Below are 22,598 nucleotides of genomic sequence, written 5' to 3' on the forward strand. Positions count from 1 at the left end.
AATATATAGTATATAAGTATATATATATGTAATTCAATAAAACAAAATCATTCGTTTAGAGTTTTCAAGTACCTATCGACCGTATGGTCTCATGGCCATCTCAAACTGCGCGTCCGTAATACGTCCCTCGGCTCTGAAGATGGCCCACGTATCACGTCTGCTATGCCGACGAGCATACCCAGTATCGTGGACTGTGGGCTTCCTCCCCGCAACCCGTCGCTGTATCATAATCAACACAATTTGTAAGATTAAAACAATCATAGAATCAATGAATTAAGTAAACAATCAAAGAAAGTGGCAAGATACTTACGAACTCTGTCTCCCATGACTCGACGCCGCCAGATCCGAAATGCGAAGATCCAATGGTCTCCATCTGGATCTGTCGTGCCTCCACATGCTGCCTGCTCTTCACGCCACCCTCTGCTCATTTATTTGCCTCCTTCCACTCGCAATTGTGCGTAGTGACAGGTTTCTCGATAGGATATCCACCCGCAGCTACATTTAGCCCATCATCATACGCGAGTTTCTTAAGGTGAGATCTTTTATTACTTAAGATCTCCCTTATTCGCGTCCTTCCCCATACATCCGAGAATGTCGCATGTGGGGGATTGGGGTACCAACTATGTACAGCATCTATCACCTCCCCAACTAATCGTCTATTTTGATCTTTAAATCTAATAAAACAATTTCTATACAAGTTTGATACTACCCCACGCATGTACTCCATTACCTCTTTCCCCCTCACATCCATCACTATCCCGCCCCTATCCGTCACATCATAGCAGATCACTCCCTCCACCTCTCTCATCTCCTCCTCATCCTCACTGTCTCCTCTAACTCTTCTCCCTCTATCTCCTCTCTCACCGCGTGCCCTACTACCTCCCCCACCAAAGCACCCGCCGCATCCTCCACTCCCACTCTTCCTACTACTGCGGGTGGAGTCACGACTGAGGGATTGTCTATGTGACGGTGGCTGTGAGCCTTGACGTGACGGTGGCTCTCAGGGAGTATGTGATGGTGGCTGTGAGCCCTGACGTGACGGTGCCTAGGAGGGTGTGCGTGAGTGTGTCTGGGACGACGGGGTATGTCTCCTCGGCAAGCGTGGAAGAGGAGAAACTGCATGCCGTCTCGTCGGACTCGTAGGCATAGATGGCAGTGGAGTGACCTGGATACTCATGGGCAGGGTATAGATACCAGGCATGGAAAGAGGGGGATGGGCATACATGTACTCTATAAGCTCAACTGGACCAGGATGGTGCCCAAAATGTTTTAGCATAGATCTCCATCAGCCAATTGTTGTACGCAAATGGATCGGATGAAGAACCTGGATCCATAAAGAATCTGCAAAAAAAAAAGTATATACATGATTGCATCAAAGCACAAATGCAAGCTAGCACATATGATTTTGTGAAGGCAAGCCATATGCAGATGGGATCATCTCTCTGAAGAACCTGGATAGCAAGCATGGGTGAAACCGAGTCGCGTGTATAAACCAGTCAAAAAACGCATGTATACACTCATCAAAAAACGCGTGTATATGCCCGTGAAAGTCTGTGCAGACAGCATACACACAGACATATACGCGTTCCTACATGCAGCTTGCGAAATTTTTTTTTTTTGAAAGCAACCGACCTCCGACAAATCGTACTTATAAAAAGCTCACTGTCACCCACTGTCACAATCGTTCACCAGATGGCAACCAGAGAAGGAGAAGGACAGAAACAAACGCATAAAGGAAAGAGACAATAGCATAAACAAATGGAAGGAAAGAGACAGGACAAAGGACAAACTGACTCACCTCTGAAAAAGTGAGTCTTCTTTTTGGCTGGTTTCCTTCACCCGTGTGTGCTCCTTGTCTACTCCTTGCACTTAGGTTTAGTGCTTTGTTGGAAGAGGCGGCGATGAAGGAGAGCAAATCTTGAGTTTGAAAAATGTTTATTTGGAGAAGGCGGGTTATTTTTAGATGTGGACAGGTCGTCGCATGTAAAAGCCCGTGTATTTTCGTGTGTAGAATAAATCAGCCGCGTTTATACACGCAATTTTTAGGATGTAGCCGCGTTTATAGATGCGATTTTTATAGTTTAGCCGCGTTTATACACGCAAAGAAGAGGATATAGCCGCGTTGATATACACGATTTTTAGGATGTAGCCATGTTGATACACGTGATTTTGAGGATATAGCCGCGTTATTACACGCATTTTTTATAGTTTAACTGAAAACTGATTATGATTTTGTGTTTACTCTTTTGTACATAGGATGTCATCAACCTCCTCAAGCAGTTCTGGTGAGGATGAGACAATGCGTCATCGCAATCGCGATGTGTGGTTGGGACAAAGGATCAAGTGTATGTTTCACATAATCGATATCAAGGATGCATTGTACGAGTGCGTCGAATTACCTTGAATCACATCTCCATGTATGGAGAATGGAATCAAATAGGTTTAGAGGTGAGTAGATGTAAATTGATAGTATTCAAATGACTCATGGTATCCTAAGCATCTAGCAACACTTCCGAATGATATCCATGCTGATTGGTTGCATGAGGAAATGGAGAGAGCAGAGAGCGACGAGGGGCTGCATATCACGACGAAAGAATGGGAGTATGCACGAGGATGCATGTTAAAGGTATATAGAACTAATGTTTTGCATTAGTTGTAAGTGATTTGCTTTTAATATTTATTCACATTGCTTACACAAATATTGCTTTTATTTTGGTCCAGTGCACTATGTTCAATGCTATATGGTGTGAAGGCAAGCATTTTCGAACACAAAGAATTGATGAAAAGAGGAATACACAAGATTACGGTATCATTAGTAGCTTTGAGGGAGCTAATGAAAAAATGGATGATTATTGTGGCACAATCCAAGACATATTTAGGCTTGACTTTCGTCGCTTCTTTGTGTATGTTTTGGATGTCAAATGGCAAATGAATGTGGTGGAAAAAGGGCCTAATGCAACAATAAAACGCTATGCAAGTGGCTATGTAACTATTGACTCTGCAAAGTTTTGGCAAACAAAGAAAGATAGGCTCGTATTGCCACAACAATGTGAGCAGGTATGCATTTTTTTTACTAATGTGTTTCATGTACATATATATCTAAGCTCGCGTACCCCTTGACTTTTGATATGCTAATTAATTACTGCAGTATGTGTATTTGAGTAGGTTATCTATCTGCCAATGGTGCATGACATTAAATGGTGGTACGTCATCCCTATTTCACCACGTTCCAAAGTGATGTATAATACATTCACTGATATGGAGCATATGGAGGATGTAACAAGCCGCAATGAAGATGATGTCGAACATGCCAATGAAGATGTTGTAATCGATGATCAAGAAATAAGAGATGATCATGGTAATGAGGATGAGCATGCCATTTCTCATGATCATGAGAATGACCCTACCATTGAGGATGATGGTGATGTTGATGAGGATGATCAGGACATTGATACCATTATCAATGGATAGAATATCGATAGTGGAATAAATTTAATCGTAGCCTTACAAATTGATCAAATGGATATTGATGTTGATCATTTGGCAAGGATGGATCTTATTAAAGATGAGATCGAACCCTAACTAATCCATCACTGTATCGTTCTAAATTGATGACATTTCTATTGTATATGTTGTCTTTTAATTATCTCATGATTTATTTTTGAATATATTTCATTGTTGTAAATGCATGTAGTGGGATTGTGTAATGATATATACTGTAATGTACTATGAGATGGTTTAAAGAAAATAGTTTTTAATTTTATAAAGGAATTTAGTTTTTCTAAATAAAGCCTGTATTGATGCGTGTATTCATGCATGTATAATTGCGTTTATATACACACACACTTATACACGCGCTGGTAGACGCGTTACATAAAGTTCAATACACGCGAATTTAGATGCCAATATACACGCGCCCGATACTATTCAAATACATGCGTGACCATACACGCGCCGGTAACTTATCGCCTGTATGGAACACGTGTATGGCAGCAGTGTCTTGTAGTGTATTTTTGGATTAAAACATGAAAAGCATGTAGCACACAAACAATGAGCCAAAGTTTGTTGCACAAAAAACACCATAACTTTCAACGCCGAATTCGATGAAGCTGAAAAAATACTCAAAGTTTATCGCATGAGTTGCACGTTGCCTATTTTTCTATTTTAAGTGTTGTTTATTTGAAATGACAACTTTTGATATGAATATCAGATTGACAAACTAATTGTTTCTATAGAAAGCTTGCGATGCTATGCACACACCAAAAATATGATTGGTTTTGGTACCAATTATGTTTCTATAATACAATTCCAATTAGGATACAATAGGGTGGTCCAGCTCGACCATCCAAGGACTTGCATAAACTTGTTAACAATGATTAATCACTGAAATTCTACAAAACATGAATAAGAGATTGAATGAAACATAGAATATGCACATGAATGGAATTAATACAATTGATACTTTCCTTCTCTTCTCTTTATAATAGAAAGATTGATGATGCTCTGATACCATGTTAGAAATACACAAACACGAAGAGATAACGATAGAGTGACTCAGAGAGAGAGAAGGAGGAAGAGAGTTACACCATATACTCTCCCAAACGACTAGTTTGTATTGATTATGAGTTATATATATAGGTAAGATCTAGGTCAAGTTAGGGCGTGATATATATAGTTCCAACATCACGGCTATAAATGTAACTAAACACGACTACCTCGGGGCTAGGTGGTCACGTGTATAACCACATTCATACCACATAATAATAACCACATGTATAACCATGTGTATAACCGTATTCTTATCGTGAGATAAAAACTAGTTGGTTATACACGTGTATAGCCACATGTATAACCATGGGTATAATCATATTCTTACCACCAAATACCATATTAGAGAGTTTGGGAAAATCCCAATTCCCATTTTGCATGATTGAAAAATGGGGGCATGATGGTAAACTCTTTTAAAATTTTATCAAAACCCCCTCATGTGAGAGATGATTGGAAAGCTCTTGAAGAGTGGGTTCTAAATCCATATTCTCCGAGAACTTTGGAATTGGTATGCTCAAGATATACCGAAAAGTAGATTGAAAATCAAATCTTCAAAGTATTGGGATTTTTCCAAACTCCCTAATATGGTCTTACCATGAGATAAAAACTACTTGGTTATATCGGTGTACAGCCACATGTATAACCAACGAGTATAATATCATTCATACCATGAGATAACAACTACTTCCCTCACTACCTTCTCTCTCTCACTACCTTCTCTCTCTTAATTAGAAGGTTAAGTATCATCGCTAGACCTCCCATTTCTCTTGTAGTGCAAGTTATTGTACTTTAGATAATTTTATATATCATTATAATTTAAAACCTTGATGATTTTATGAACAACAGGTCACATAAAGCTATTCAGATTTGTGGATGTTAGTTCTATTGTGCTACATGCTTCATCATTAATAGATGTAAATTCTTCACCATTGGTGGATTACTAGTGTCATTGTACTACGTTCTTCACCATTAGTGGATTGCTAGTGTCTTTGTGTTACATTCTTTACCGTTGGTAAATGTTTTTGTCAATGTATATTTTCTTCAAAAATAATCATGTACTTGAACAACCGGCTTATCATCATTATACTCATCTATGCTCCATTACGTGCTTCATAATTTATAACCAGCAACCCTAATGCTATGCATTTTGATTCTAGTTCACCTTTCATAAAATTCAAAATCTTTTTAGTATATCTCCTTCAAGGAAAAAAATAGGGGTTAATCTTCTCCAATTGGCTATTTTTGGTATTTTTTCGTGAAGAAATTCGCCCAGTATCTTAAAACATTTGCCCAATTTCACCGTTTTGAAGAGTTTTAGAAACTATTTGCCCAATTTTGAACATATTAAGATATTTTTTCAAAACATTCACTCCATTTTCTATAATTTTAGATTTATATAGGAAGAATAATTGCGAAATCTATAGCATTTTTTTTGGTTAACATGGCATAAAAATGCCCTGTCGAGCTACAGTTCGTGTTAATAATGCCCCCCGTCATTGCGATGTGCTTTTTGCTTTTGATCCAAACAGCAATTTGGAATTATTGGCATTATTATCGGTTTTTTTTGGGGGACAAATGGGACGAAGAGGCCTTACGAGGGCGGTTTGCTGGTTGGCGGCTTTTTGGGATCATGATTTGTGTTGGGCCCTGGTGGAACGTAATCCGCAGAGAAAACTAGCAGTTTTCTAGTTGCGCCGAGCAAAGAGTCCTGCATTGGATTTACATTCACCGCATTAACAATGCTGCTCTTTTTAATCATGCTTAGAAAGCTTGAGAAGATAATGATCAAAGAAACAATGTGAAGAGCACAAACGAGCTGCTCGCTGGCAGGTTCCAGTTGTATTGATGAACCACTTGCAGGACTAGAGGCTGCCAAAAGCCATTTCAAAGTTCTCAAAAAGGTACGAAGCCTTACAACGAAAGCAGCTATGGAGATAGCTAAAGTACTTACAGCCAAAAAAATGTTGGTGGCCTCTGCTTGAGATCTCCGCAGAGTGCATAATCAATATTAGCACAACGCATGACATTAAAAAGTTAGACATTATAAGGAAAGATGAATGAGAGTAAAGTGCCGCCCAATGAGAGTAAGGAAAGATCAATGAGAGTAAAGATCAACGCAAGTGCCGCTCGCATTTGCTCAGGAGTGGAGAGAAGGAGGCCAATTTATGTAAATTGCCCAGGTCATGAGTTAAAAATTGAGCACAAATTCCCGAGTATATTTAAGTATGCAATCCCCAAAACAATGGAGATCTTATATGAATTGCCCACAATAGCTTGTGCTGCACTCCACGGATACATCGTCATGATTTTTACTCCCCCGAATGGAAGGCAGGCGATATTCAAGAATGAAGAGGCATCATGACTCATGAGAGAATCCGCATAAGTGCCCCAACTTGTCCATTTCTTGTCCTCTCGAGCCTCCATGGCACTGTGTACGATATCACAAGGTTCACAAACATTTATAATCTATATTTAAATCTGGTCATGTCACATGTGTGTTTCTTTAGAGTAAAGAACATCAGCTTTACAACCCTAGCAGAGTTTAGCACAATCGTGAAAAAATCAAAAGGGTGGGAAAAGATAAAAAGCCTTGACAGAGAATCCTCTTGGAGATAGGCCTAATGTGAAGACCTGGACCAAGAAAGAGTTTATGGAGGAGCAGACTCCTAAGGGTGCATAACTGAGTCTTTGTTGGTGGCTAGGTGGGGTATCACATTTCTTGGGATCATTTGTCTTTTGTGTGGGAGGAGGATAGGAGGGATCAGATTTGTGGTTTACTTAATAATGAAGGGCTATACTAGATCTTTTGATGGGATATGTGGGATATGAGTGGCTTGTGTAAAAAGTAGGCTGTTGTATATGTATCTTGGCAATTTATAAATATTAATATAATTATCTTCCCAAAAAATACGTTTTTAAGTTCTCGTTTTGATTGGAAGAATAGAGAAACCACTTGTTCAAAAATTACAACTTCCTATGGTGAAAAAGATCGATGAAATTTGTGGAAAATTTGGATTCTTAAGAACATTGCCATAGTCATTGGAGCACTATTTCCCAAAGCTTTAACACATGGAAATGTGGGCTCCATTGGTTATTGGAAACTAGAGCCTACCTCAAAGAAGATGTGGGCTCTAACTCCATCGGTTATTGGAAAGTCCCTTGTAGCCTTTGTAGTTCTCCAAAGAAGATATAGGCATTAAGCTATCAAGCTATCAATTCTTTTTCTTATGGAGAAGGAGTACCAACCTGCCCTGACACACCCACGTATAAATAACATGTAATATACATGCATCTAGAGTTTATAATCTTAGAGGAGTATATACTCATTATGTCCACTTGTTTCAATCATTCTTAGATTTCTTAAAAGTAAGGTAGACACCCACAACATATATACATATACATACACTACACACACACACACACACACACATGCAAATATGCATGTATGTATGTATTTACATATTTATATATACATATACATACATACATACATATATGTATATATATATATCCATACATACATTTATATGTATGTATATATATATATATATACATATCCATATACATACATATAAATGTATATATATATATATATATACATATCCATATACATACATATAAATGTATGTATGGATATATATATATACATATATGTATGTATGTATGTATATATACATACATACATATATGTATGTATGTATATATATGTATGTATATATATATGTGTGTGTGTATATATATATATGTATATATATACATATATACATACATATATAGATACACACACACACGCGCATACACACACACATATATATACATGTGTGTGTGTGTATACATACATACATACATACACATATATATATATACATATATGTATGTATGTATACACACACATGCATACCTACATACATACATATATATATGTATATATATACATATGTGTATATATATAAACACACACACACACACACACACACATATATATACATGTGTGTGTGTATACATACATACATACATATATATGTGTGTGTGTGTGTGTGTGTGTGTGTGTGTGTGTGTGCCTGCATGTGTATTTATATATGTATGCATATATGTATATACAAACATATATAGATATACATATATATATATACACATATATATATATGTATGTATGTATGTATGTATATGTATATATATATATCTGTATTATATACATGTGTGTGTGTATGTATACATACATACATACATATATATATATGTGTGTGTGTGTATACATACATATATACATACACACACACACATATATATATAATTTTCCTTTATCATGGCCATGGACAAGTAGATGGTCATGTTAGCTAATCTTGGACCAACAAGGCTTGATAACCATATAGCTACCCTTGATAACCCATTGGTGACTGTGCTCCAAGATTAAAGGGTTTCAAACTTTAACTTGAAACATGCTTGTAAATTCTCAAATGTGAAGAACGAGCATAAGCAATTAGGTGGATAAATTGGGACACTGAAAGCATCACTTAAGAAACACCAAGCACGTTGCCTTGGCAACCGACACAAAAAATCACCAGTAAAGAAAGCCTTTAATTCAGTCATCTTAAAACTACCACTAAAAATGTGTAACCATAAAATCCAAATCTAGAATTCCCATGAGGGATCAAGTTTAGTGTTTCCTAATGACCATTGTCTTGAGAACCAACACTATAATTGCCTTGAACGTCATCCCTGTGGATCGCCATTAGCATTAACATTATTGATCTCCTTTTTGGGATTCTTCCTTGTTAAGCTCCTATTTGAGTTCTTCTTTTTCTTTCTATTTTTCAACTTTAGAGCAACATTTGTTCATGGACTGAAGTGCTAATGCTTGTTTCCCAAGGTGAGTGGGCCAAATCCTTGTTTCCCAAGATAAATGGGCCGAATGTTTGTTTCCCAAGGTGAGTGGGCCACACACTTATTTTCCATGGTTTCCACACACTTATTTTCCTGGGTGTGTGGCACACTCACCTTGTTTCCCAAGGTAAGTGGGTCACCCTCTTATTTTCCAGGCTGAGTGGGTCACACGCTTATTGCACAAGGTGAGCGAGCCACATGCTCAAGATGTTGAATTCTCCAAAGTTTATTGCTCCTGTCCCTTAAGATAAAGGTGTGATTAGACACAATTGGGGATGGGAATGAAGCCATCCTTGCACAAATTTATTCATGTGAAAATAATATTTTTTTCAAATTGTTTTATGTCGCAAAAAAAAACTTGCAAGAAAAATATGATCTAGACTCATTATAAGTTTCTCCCAAACCTTACATAATATTAAGAGATGAGAGATCGTTTTTTAATGGAAAAAAAATATTCTGTAATAATTAATTCAATTAAAATTCTTATTTAAATCTCTTTTTAGTTGTTCAGTTTGAGACTTGAAAATGTCCCAAGCCTAGGACATAGTATTCAGCATAGGAGTAGGGAAAAGAGAAGGGTGGCCAGATGTAAAGGGGAAGCCAAGTGGAGGAGCCTTGGTGGCTTCTACATTAGTCCCAAAGACACTCCCAACTCGCTTTACGCCATGGGATCCCCCACTAAATGCTTCTATTATGATGGCGTAGGTGGTTTAAGCTAAGGTTGTGTACTTCAAGGGAAGATATCCCTTGATGGTGGACTCGATAGAGGTATTTCTATCCATGAAAGATAGGTTTGACTACCTTGATTGAGGAATTTAATTGAGGTAGGATAGCACGATTAAGTGAGTTCTAATATTTTCTTAGATTAAGTTGTGTGATTAAGATATGGCTAGATTTGGAACCACCACAGAAATGTTGAGAACCACTGTGTAGAAACCTCGAGGGGTTCACCAAAAATATGTAAGTATAGCACTGAGTTCAATTGAAGGGGTTTTTTATTTCAAAATTTTATGATAAATTTTAAAAATATATTTAGAAAAGGGGTTTTTGAAAACAAAACCCATAAGTCTATAAAGAAAAAGGGGTTTTTGAAAACAAAACCCATAAGTCTATAAAGAAAAAGGGGTTTTTGAAAAAGTACATATCCAGAAGGATTATTTTGATCAATTTTGGGAAAAAAATCCATAAGTCTATAAAGAAATGTTGGAGCTATATATATCACACCCTAACTTGACCTAGATCTCACCTATATATACAAACTCATAATCAATATGAACTAATATTTTGGGAGCGTATATGGTGTAACTCTCTTCTCCCTTCTCTCTCTCTGAGTCACTCTGTCCCTATCTCTTCCTGTTTGTGTATGTCCAACATGGTATTAGAGCATCATCGATCTTGCTATTGTGAAAATACGAGAAAGGAAGCATCAATTGTGTTAATTCCATTCATGTGCATGTTCTATGTTTCATTCAATCTCTTATTTATGTTTTGTATAATTCCAGTGATTAATCACTGCTGTTAACAAGTTTATGTAGGTCCTTGGATGGTTGATCTGGACCACCCTATCTTATCCTAATTGGAATTTTATTATAAAAACACAATTGGTACTAAAACCAGTTGTATTATCGGTGTGTTCACGGTGTCGCAAGCTTTCTATAGAGTCGATTGGTTTGTCAATCTAATATTCCTATCAACAATTATGTCATTTCAAATAAACAACACTTAAATAGGAAAACAGGCAACGTGCAACTCATGGGATAAATTCTGAGTATTTTCTCGGCTCCATAAAAGTTCGACACTGGAATTTATGGTGTTTTTTCATGTAGCAAACTTTTGCTCATTTTTCATGTGCTACACACTTTTCATGTTTTAATCCAGAAATAGCCAATTTTTGGGCTCGTCCACGTCTCAAAATAGCAGTGCTCCAACTATTTTTGGAGTTACTCTCTTATTGCATATCACTTTCGTCTATTTTCAGGTACTACTTTTCATCGCCACTTGCTTTTTGTAACCCGTAAATCATGTTCTATATTTGACAAGTTCATTGCCACTCGCTTTTCGTACACGTATCTCATATAACTTTGAGGGTCCTCCTTGTTTATGTTCTTGTTTCATGGTTTGCAAATTATGTGATCTCGTTCTATACATATTCTCGCAAGCTAAGATGGCAACTTCTATTCTCGTTAATGGTTTTCCATCTGGTCAACAATCTATTCCCCTATTCCAAGGCCAAGGATTTCTCGGATGGAAGGCCAAGAAGCTGTTGATACTTGAAGGTGATGATATTTCTAATATTTTTTGGGAAATCTTGTCTATCTTTCTCAACCTGTTGATGCAAAATAGGATAACGCTCTATTACGTTGGTCGTATTTTTGAGCAATGGCAAACTGATTACTCGAACTGGATCCGTTCGTGATAAAGCTGCTCGTCGGTATATCTTATCTACTCTTCATGATTCTCTTATGCTGGATGTATTCAATCTTCCTACTTCTCATGATATATGGCAATATCTTCTTACTACTTTTGAGAAGAAATTTGCTACATAAATTCTTTATCTTTGTAATCTCCTGAACAATTTACAACATAAAATTGGTACTCCTATGACTTCGCATATTGAATCCTTCATAGACATCGTCAATCAACTTGCTATTGTTGCTAGTGCTCCTATTGCACAAAATCAGTTGGTTACACATATTCTTCATATGGTCAAGGAACCTTCATATGATAATATTGTCAATATTCTGTCTGACAAGGATGGCATTGATTTTGACACTGTTGTATTTCTCATTGAATATTCTCAACAACATGAACATCATACAGAGAATTTTGACACTGTTGTATTTCTCATTGAATATTCTCAACAACATGAACATCATACATAGAATTTTGACACTGTTTTGAATACACAAGTAGCTGTAGATTCTGAAACGTCTTGTATTGTTGATACGCGTTCCTTTTCACGTTTTACTTGTGATGGTCGCTCTTATCAAGGTGGAAATTATTCTTGACTTTCCTATCCCAATAAACATTGTTCCTATTATGATAACAATGGTCATATTGTCTCTGATTGTTGGGCACCTCGATATGATGAGGAACATGGCATTATCACCAAGAAACCTTGTTTGAATTCCTCCAAAAATTGTACTCCTTATGACTATTGTGGTCGTATAGATCATCCATCTCATCGTTGTTTCAAAAGGCGATATGATCACATATGTTTCTCAACATACGTGTAGTGAATGAACATAATAATTATGAGGTAAACTGTGTTCATTATGCTCCTCCAATTAAGAACTTGGTTTATCTTGTTGATGACACTACTTGTCAAGTCATGGGTGTTGTGGTGATCTATATCTTGGCACCCTTTCTTCTACCAGAATATTGCAAGGAGTTTTGCATGCTCTAGATCTTCAAAGGAATCTTCTTTCTATTGCCTGGCTTATTGATCTTGGTATTTTTGTTGGTTTTGATCATACAAAGTGTTGAATTGAGAAGGATGGGCATACTATCGCACTAGCTCCTTGACGTGGTAATGTGTTTGAGCTCTCTTTGAATGATGATGTTGCAAATGTTGTTACTACTCTAGGAGATCTTGATTGCAAGTTATGGCATCATCGATTTGTCCATTTGGATTTTGCAAAACTTCTTGATATTCATCATCGTGATCTCGTCAGAGGTCTGGATCTTAAAGCTCATCCTCATATGGGCATCTCTGAGTATTGTGCTCTTGGAAAGCATCATCAACAACCTTTTAATATCTCTACCTCCACACATTCACATGCTCTTTTAGATCTCATTCATATGGATATTTGTGGAGCTTTTCCTCCCTCCAAATCTCACTATTGTTATTTCATTTACCATTGATGATTTCTCTCGTTTCACATATGTTTTTCTCTTGAGGCATAAGTATGAAGCCTTATCCATATTCAAGAAATATCAGAAAGCAGTTGAACTTCATACTCGTTGTTCTATCAAGACTCTCCGTAGTGACAACGGTGGAGAATATATTTCAAATGTCTTTGATGAATATAATATTGAACAAGGAATTCATCATGAGTTTACTGTTCCATATTCTCCTCAGCAAAATGGCATTACCAGAGCACGAGAATCGAACCATTCTTAATGCTATGAGATGTATGCTTAGTTATTATGGATTATCCATGAACTTTTGGGCTCAACTAGTTCATGCAATAGTCTTTTTTCAAAATCATCTTCCCACAACTACACCTGCTGGTAAGATTCCCATTACGAATTGGACAGGGAAAACTCCTTCTGTATCACATTTTCACACCTTTAGATGCATTGCTTATATTCACATGTCAAAAGAAACGTAACAAAAGTTGGATCCTCCTGGTTTGAAAGTTATATTTATTGGATATTTTGATAATTCTAAAGGATACAAATTTTATGATCCTACTTCTCAGAAAGTCATCATCAGTCATGATGCTCTATTCAATGAACGTTTGATGGGAGGTACATGGTCTAGTAAGGATTCTGATGATACACAGCAATCCTTACTCACTACTTTTCCTTTTCTATTTGATAATCATTATATCTCTCAAGATGTTGTGCATCCTTCTTCTCCTATGAAGGATTCTGAAGACCCTACGAAGGATTCTAGTAATAATCTTGATATAGACATTGATCTTCCCATTGATATTGAACATGGTTCAAATCATATCTATGATGACAGTTTTGATGATGCTATGAATGTTCATGAAGATCCAGCAACTTATACAGAATCTATCTCTTCTCCACAAAAGGATCATTGGCACGAGGCTGTGCAAGCCGAATATGATTCCTTGATTTCCAAAGGTACATGGGTTCTTATTGATTTTCCTCCTGATTGTGTTCCTATCAAGTGTTGCAAATGGGTATATAAAACAAAGACAAAGGCTAATGGATCTTTTGATAAGTTCAAATCTTGTGTGGTTGAGGGTTTATCTCTTGTTTCTATGATCCTAATATATATGTCAAGCCTGAAGGTAGTCTATTTGTTATTCTTGCTCTATACTTCGATGATACCATACTTGTTTCCAATAATCTTGACTTTATGCAACTCATAAAGAAGATCTTGTCATCGGCTTTTTAGATGGTGGATCTTGGTGAGATTCACTCTTGTCTTGGTATTCAAGTTAAGCGTTATTGCGAGAAAGGTATCTTGTTTCTTCGTTAATCAAAATTCATTGATGATATTATTAAAAATTTTGGTCTGGTCAATGCTCATTCTGCAAATACTCCATGTCTTGTAAGCTCCACTAAGTATATAGCTATGACTCATGACGAAGAATTAGCCCCACATTAACCTTATGCTAGTCTTAGTGGACTGTTTACAATTTGTTGGCTTAAACACTAGACCAGATATTCTCTTTGTGGGCTAATTTCTTGGGGCAACATATCTTGCTTCTCCTTCTATTGGGCATTGGACTGCACCCAGAGGTGTTCTTAAATATTTGAAAGGCACTAAAGACTTTGGACTCATCTATCGCCGCCGCCAACAAGAATCCTCTCCCTCGAATTCTTTATGTCTTCTTGGTTATTCAAATGCTAACTAGGCAAGTTCTCACTTGTCTATGTGATCTACAAGTGGAAATTGTTTCTTTGTTAATGGTTACTTAATTTCTTAGGCTAGCAAAGAAACAGTGTTGTGTTGCAGTCTCTACAACGGAATCTGAGCATGTAGATGCATCTTTAACAGCTCGTGAAATAGTATGGCTTCGTCAATTACTTAATGATCTTGGACATCCATTATCGTCAAGTACTCCACTTAGATGTGACAATCAAAGTGCCATTAGTCTTGCCAAGGATTATGTTCAGCATAACAAATCCAAGAATATTGCTATTCATTATCATTAAGTTTGATAAGAAATCATTGTATTTTTGTATCCTTGTAGATACTCTCACATTACACACATTGATCTTTTATATATGATATGTATGTATAGGGGCTTGGGTTTTTCCCTTGTACTCCCCAAGAGTTTTTTCACTCGCAGCTAGAGAGACCTTTTTTTGAGTGGGGGTGTTGGAGCTATATATATCAAACCGTAACTTGACCTAGATCTCACCTATATATACAAACTCATAAATCAATATGAACTAATCTTTTGGGTGAGTATATGGTGGAACTCTCTTCCTCCTTCTCTCTCTCTATGTCACTCTGTCCCTATCTCTTTGTGTTCATGTATTTCCAACAAGAAAAAGGGGTCATTTTATCATGAGAAATTCACAGGCAAGGGGATTTATAAATATGCCTTGAAGGGTTTTTTAGTAGTGCACCCCCCAAGGTAGAAACAATGCTTTTAAAGGAACCCTTCTAGGAGAGGAGGTCGTGTACAAAGGAACGAGACATAAATGTAGAAAGGAGACATGAAGGGAAAATCGCAAGAAGAAGTGAAATGCCTCTTTTAGAGAGAAATGGTCATGTGTAGAAGAAAGTGTGGTGGGGGAACAACAGAGAGGCGAGCACATACAATGATGCCATGAATGTACACAATAGGGCGTGTGCACAACACATTGAGATATGTTTTATAGAAATCTTTTTTTTTGTAGTTATTTCACACCTTGTCATCATTAGTATGGGTATTACTTTAGACCTTATAACTTATATATAAATCACATATTTTTTTTCCATTTTTTCCTTGTTATTTATCATACACATCACTATGTTCTCCCTATATCTATGTATATATATGTACATTAAGTATTTTCATTTCTATTTTTGGGTGGTTTTATCTATGGAAATATTTGCATAACTCTTGACAAACCAAGTGCACACCAAATGAAGTCAAGAATGGGTGGGATACATACCTTAGTTATTCATATGCATTATTATGTAGTGAATGAATAAGTGAGTCTTTTTTAATATTATAATATTACTGGGAGGTGCATGGATGTCTTGCTAAAGATGGATACTTGTTGATACCTTTCTTGATGCTATTGATGTTACTTGCTTGGATGTGGTGGATGGGGTTGTTGGTTCAGGTGATGCTCAGCCTTTGGATATGGGATATGTGGATAGCCAGCCAGGTGGTTGTGATGTGTTTAGTGAGGGTTGTTGCTTGTAGGATGCAGAGTATTTGAAGACGATCCAGAGTTTGGTTAATGTGATGATAATTTTCATGCCAATTCTACTTTTTTGGAAGAACAAAATTAGTACTGTAAGGAGACGTGGCTCTATTCTAAGTGAAGTTGTCAATGGAAATATGCATGACGTTTTAGAGGTAGATGGGTTTGATGATTTAGGTGACCAAGTATGTGTGGCATGCATGCCTTAGAGCATAGGGAGTCTATCTTTATGTGGATGCAATCTTGTAGATAAGGAGTAGGAGGCTTGGCTTAGGGACATTGATGCTAGGATCTCTCTTCTCCTTAAGAGAGCTGTAGAATGCAAGAGCTTTTGTTTGCCAACTAGGGATGATCATATTGTTCATGTGGATGTTTTTGGTGGTATGTCTTTGCATAAGGCTTCGAAGGGTGATATGGATGGAAATATCTTATTTGAATATGGCTTCTTATAGGTGGGAGGGTAAATATAGTTGAATGTCTATGGAGGGTAAATATAGTTGAATGTCTATGGAGGGTAAATTCAGTTGAATGTCTATGGAGGATGATATTGTACCCTTTAAATGCAGGAGGATGTGGGGTTGTACGGGAGTAGAGGACACAAGGTGAAACACTTGAAAGTGTTTCACAAGGGGGTTGGGGCAAATATTTGAGAGGTTTTCTGATCCCAATGAAATCATGACATAGACAAGACTAGAAGAGGAAAAGGCAGCTTGTAGGAAGACATGATGAACATATACTAGTCTAGAATGTAGGGTGTATAAAAAGTGTTAGCCAAGGTAGTATGAAAACAATGTGACCAGAAAATATAAAGGTTGTACACTTGCTAAAAGGGAAACTTTTCATGAAGATACAAGGGGATTTAGTAGATCTAGATGATGAACGAAATGCGCATGGAGAGCTCAAAGGCAACACATGGCAGTTTCTTGTTAGAAAGTTAGGAGAAGTAGGGCGTTTGTCTTTCTATGGAGACTTTATTTGGTCACAAGGTCACATAATAGGAGGGAGGAGATTTGTGGTTTTAAAGGATTTGGGTCAGCCCACTCGGGAGGATGCGAGAGTGTGCAGAGAGAAGAGAAGGAAGTAGTGTGAGCAGGTTTCACACTTTGGGAATCAACTTTTCAATATAGTTTTGGCCATATCTTGAGTATACTAACTCCAAATTTGTGAGAGATTATATATTTATATCCTAATCTTAAATATCTTTCCAATAAAATGTCACATAAGGGGTCTTGACAAAATCTTGGATAGGCTCACTTCTTTGATCCAATTTTTCAAATGGGAATGGATTTTTTCCCAAATTATCTATAATTATGGTATTAATTTTTGCAAGATCAGAGGAGATAGAGTGGTTGTGAGTTAGAGAATCATTTGAAGGTTATTGAGGCAAGCCATAGGGTCCCTAATTGTACCTCTGTTAGAACTTGGTGCTACCCAAGTCTTTGTTAAACTATTGATTTCTTTTTGAAGAAGAAGATCTGCAGAGGTGCCTGTAGAGTTCATTTATGTAAGATTCCTCCCCCCAGCTTTCAATGGTAAAGGTGTAAGAACCTTCCCTTCGATCTCTGTAATCATCCCCTAATTCTGAATGCAAGAAAATATTATTTTCCCTTGAGAGAGAAAATATTCTAGAGAGAGGTAATACAAAATTGAGATATTTTTGGATATAAAATTTCTCCTAAAATATGAGATGGATTCCCCTTAAACAAAAATTCAAAATGAATTTTCCAATGTGCATTAGGAATTAACCAATGTGCATTAGGAATTAACTAAATATGTGTATTGGAGACCTTAGCCTAACGGTCCACATTTTCAGAAATATTTTATTAAGGTCCAAAAATAAGGCTCCAAGGGGCCAATAGGATTAATCCAACTGTTGAGATGACAAAAATACAAAGAATAAAAGAAAATCCCCCAAAAATGAGTAAATGCTCACATAAGATGAAGAGTTGACCAAGGACTAGGTTTGTTAGTTAAAAATTGGGATATTTTAGTGAAAATGATGAATTTTTGACCCCTCAGTAAGGAGGGAGAGCCCCACCGAGAGGCACCTTTTTTATCATCATTACTTGACATTTTTAATTCAAAAAAATCAAGATATTTCATCTGTCCTCTCTCCTCCTGCAAAGTGGATCATAAACTGAGCTGAACTGAATGGATCAAACTCAAGTGGAAGCCTCTAGATCCCAGTTGAACTGGGTTGGTGGCCTCCCTCAACGATAAATAGACCCTAATTCCTTTGTATTTTCATCTTTGAGTAATTACATGCCAGTATTATCTTCATTTTTAGTGTAATTTCTATTATCCCTCTATTTGCCTCTTCTCTTGGGGGCTTTGGAGCTTCTCTATTCTCCGTCCTCTCTTGGAGATTACCCTCCCCGCTCTTGGTGGCCAAGGACTTGCTTGTGGGCTTCACTTCTATTCAAAGAATTAACCCAAAATCAAAGGTAGACCCTAATTTAATGGTTTTTTCTATTCTTCTCAATGATTTTCTTCTTCTCAACCCCTCTAATGCTTGAGAAGCTTTCAATGGAATGTTTTTCTCTTGAAATCAAGCTCTCCAAAGATTCATAATGTTTAATTAGATTAATGCTAGTTTTTATGCTTAATTATATTATTTTTTGTTAATAAAGCTCTCTTTTGGAAAGATTAATCATCTTTATGGTTAGATCCTTGGTAGAAGGATGATTCTCAATGATAGTCTATTTCTCCTAATCAAAACTCTAGGCATGATAAGGGAGGAAAAGAGATTAGATATTTTCATGATTTTTAATCTAGTAAAAATGATGGTTTATTCTTTTTAGCTTGATAATGAGTAAGAAAAATCATATTAACTCATTCTAAATTGAAAGAGGGTTATGCTAACATTTTTAGAAATGAGGAATGGTTATTTTAGAATAATCAAGAGATTTATTCATAATTATGCTTATAATTATGTTTATAATTATGCTATGTATGCATAATAAAATTTTAGCTTAAAAGAAGAGTTCCTATTATATTTCAATTATGAATATTTAATCAAGTTTAGAAAATTGAACATTCTCAGAAATTGTAGCGAAGCTATGGTAAAGTTTTCAGAAAAAAGATAAATCTTATTTCTATGTATAAAATTAATAAAGCAAAAAGAGGAATTCCCATCATATTCTAGGCATAGATATTTTTATGCTAAAAGAGGAGTTTTAAGCATTATTCAATAGTCAAAAAAATAAAGAAATTTATACACAAATTTTATAGAATCATTCAATTTATGAGAATTATAGAAATGATTCATTTAGATAAATGGATTAGTGTTATACTAAAAGGGAAAATATGAGTATAATTGATTTTATAAATCCCATGAATCTTTTATTCAAAAAGAAGAATATTGAGCATATTTTATTTTGAGAAATTTGAGAAAGAATGATGTAAATGGATGTGCATGAATGTAGGAATGCTGAGAATGGATGTGAATGAATGTAGGAATGATGAGAATGGATGTGAATGGATGTAAGGATGAAGTGATTGAATGAAAATAGATGAAAGTGGATGTAGGAATGATGTGAATGGATGTAGGAATGATGTGAATGAATGTGAATGAATGTAGGAATGATGAGAATGGATGCGAATGGATGTGAATGAATATAGGAATGATGAGAATGGATGTGAATAAATGTAGGAATGATGCGAATGGATGTGAATGAATGTAGGAATGACGAGAATGGATGTGAATGAATGTAGGAATGACGAGAATGGATGTGAAAAGATGTGAATGAATGTAGGAATTATGAGAATGGATGTGAATGAATGTAGGAATGATGAGAATGGATGTGAATGGATGTAAGAATGAAGTGAATGAATGAGAATGGATGAGAGTGGATATAGAAATGATGTGAATTGATGTAGGAATGATGTGAATGGATGTGAATGAATGTAGGAGTGATGAGAATGGATGTGAATGAATGTAGGAATGATGAGAATGGGTGTGAATGGATGTGAATGAATATAGGAATGATGAGAATGGATAGGAATGGATGAGAATGGATGTGAATGAATATAGGAATGATGAGAATGGATGTGAATGAATGTATGAATGATGTGAATGGATGTAGGAATGATGTAAGAATCTTGTGAATGGATGAGAATAGATGTGACTGGATGTAGGAATGGCGTGAATGGATGTAGGAATGGTGTGAATGGATGTAAGTTGATATAGGAAGGATGTGATTGGATGTGAGTTAATGTAGAAAATGTGGGATAATGAGAATTGACGTGGAATGGAATGATGAGAAATGATGAGGGATGACGAGGAAAGATGGGAATTTTGTTTGGAAAGATAATTGTATGTGAAACCTTTTTTTTTTAAGATTATTTTATGTCAAGAATGCTTGGGAAGCATTTTGACCATCTTGTGAATAAGGTCATAAGACCTAAGTGAAAAAGTTGCAACAGCTGACGGAGACTCAATGAAGGACATCTTGTGTGGAAAGGTCGGTCGAGGTCTTGACCAACCTCGGTTCGATTAAAATGGTCAGCTTCCGGTAGGGTGGATGAAGGACCAAGGAAGGGGCCTATGAGTGGCGCCAGGTGACCTGCGAAGGAGCCTGGAGGATGCTCACCATATGGTGCTCGGGCTCTGGGGGTTGCTGAAGATACCCACCCGTGAGTTGGGAAAGAAAAATGAGTTGGAGCTCTTTTCTAAACACGGGCATGAATCTGGTTGATTGGCCTTGCTGGTCTTCAACACATGAGTTCATGGCTCTTTTACATGGATATTGTTAGTTGATCTTGCTGATCTTCAACTAAGAGTCCATATGGTTTTTATGTGATTAAACTCCTAGGTACTATGGGCTAGGAACTATCAAAAAGGCCCCTGAGTGAGCAGAGGGTGAGTATTCTGGTTGTTGCCAATGATGCCATAGGTACGCTAATGAAGGAACGACTGAAATTGGATTTTATGGTTCGAAAGTGGAAAAGTTGGAAATTGGATCTGGATATTTTGGATGGAGGATTATGATTCGAAATACTATGGTTTCATTTCAAGTCTGCTTTAAAGACAATTGAATCTCTAAAAGGCAACTTCATATCAGGTGCGTAAGTGGTGTGTCTAAATTGTATTTTGCATGAGTACCAGCTAGGGGGCTTGGGAACTCTTTCCCCTGGTACCTGGGACAAAACATAACCAAATTTTCATAATGCATCCTATCAATACGATTGTTGGGCGGTTGGCTAACCCATGGGACTAGGGTTAGGCTGGACTAATGGATCCCTATAATTAAAATTCAATTTTGTTCAAGTTACGATAGTTGAAGTAAATCACAGATAATCCTTGTTCTGTGGAAAAGAATCAACAGCTGTGCCTCTTGGTGAGGAAAGAAGCACTGGTCTCTATTATCAAAGTGCAAGTTCCTCCCTTGATCTGACCATGTGATCAACGGGTTTGGTCAGAATGTAAAAGGGAAGTTAAGGCCCTTGACTATGTTAGAATAATTCTCTTGGAGGAATCGCCTATGCTTTCTGGGCGAGGGAAGTTTTTTTCGGGCTCTGTTTAGGATGAACTGAGGGATTAGTCTCTTGTCCAGACATTCGTGGGCGAGGCCCTGAGAGTGGGAAACTTTGTCCTACATGCAAGGTTTCTACTTCCACTGCTAGCTCCCTAGATTCCGGTGTGCGGAGGGGGAAGGGGTCTCACACTTGTATCAAAGCTTTGTTAAAAGCTTAAGAAGGAAAAATGAATTTTATCAAAAATTTATAATAAAAAATTTGAGAAAGAGCATTTACATATTGTATTCTCATTACTTAAGCTTCATTAAAGACTTTCAATCGATGAATTGGGTTTTTAGATGGAAGTACCCCAATTGTGTGGAGTCCCTGACCTGCTTGAGGCCTAGATATGATGGTATTCACCTTAAAGCTCCAAGGACCGTGATTACCTGTATATACCATGGGTATAAGTACAGCTCTTTACTGACAATATAAACGAGTGAATCTAAGACCTTGAAGTTATAAGCAAAAATATTATCCTAGATAATGATTTCGGATGCTGGTTGATATGATTTTAGGATTCTGGTTGAGAATTGATGAATTGATTTGAATTCTGATTAAAAGATAATGATTTCTAAATTCTC

General features: G+C 36.8%; 1 long non-coding RNA gene across 1 annotated transcript; it reads right to left on the bottom strand.

Moving 5' to 3' along the window:
- Window positions 1–6,015: 6,015 nt before the first annotated feature.
- Window positions 6,016–6,666, bottom strand: LOC147636059 (uncharacterized). Its single transcript, XR_015266387.1, has 3 exons — window positions 6,500–6,666; window positions 6,362–6,417; window positions 6,016–6,256 (listed from the first exon to the last, which is right to left on the bottom strand). It is a non-coding gene; the product is annotated as an uncharacterized LOC147636059 (long non-coding RNA).
- Between the last annotated feature and the right edge of the window lie 15,932 nt (window positions 6,667–22,598).

The sequence above is a fragment of the Cibotium barometz genome, chromosome 8, assembly GCF_041138505.1.
Source record: "Cibotium barometz isolate CiBa-2024 chromosome 8, ASM4113850v1, whole genome shotgun sequence".
NCBI classification, from domain to species: domain Eukaryota; kingdom Viridiplantae; phylum Streptophyta; class Polypodiopsida; order Cyatheales; family Cibotiaceae; genus Cibotium; species Cibotium barometz.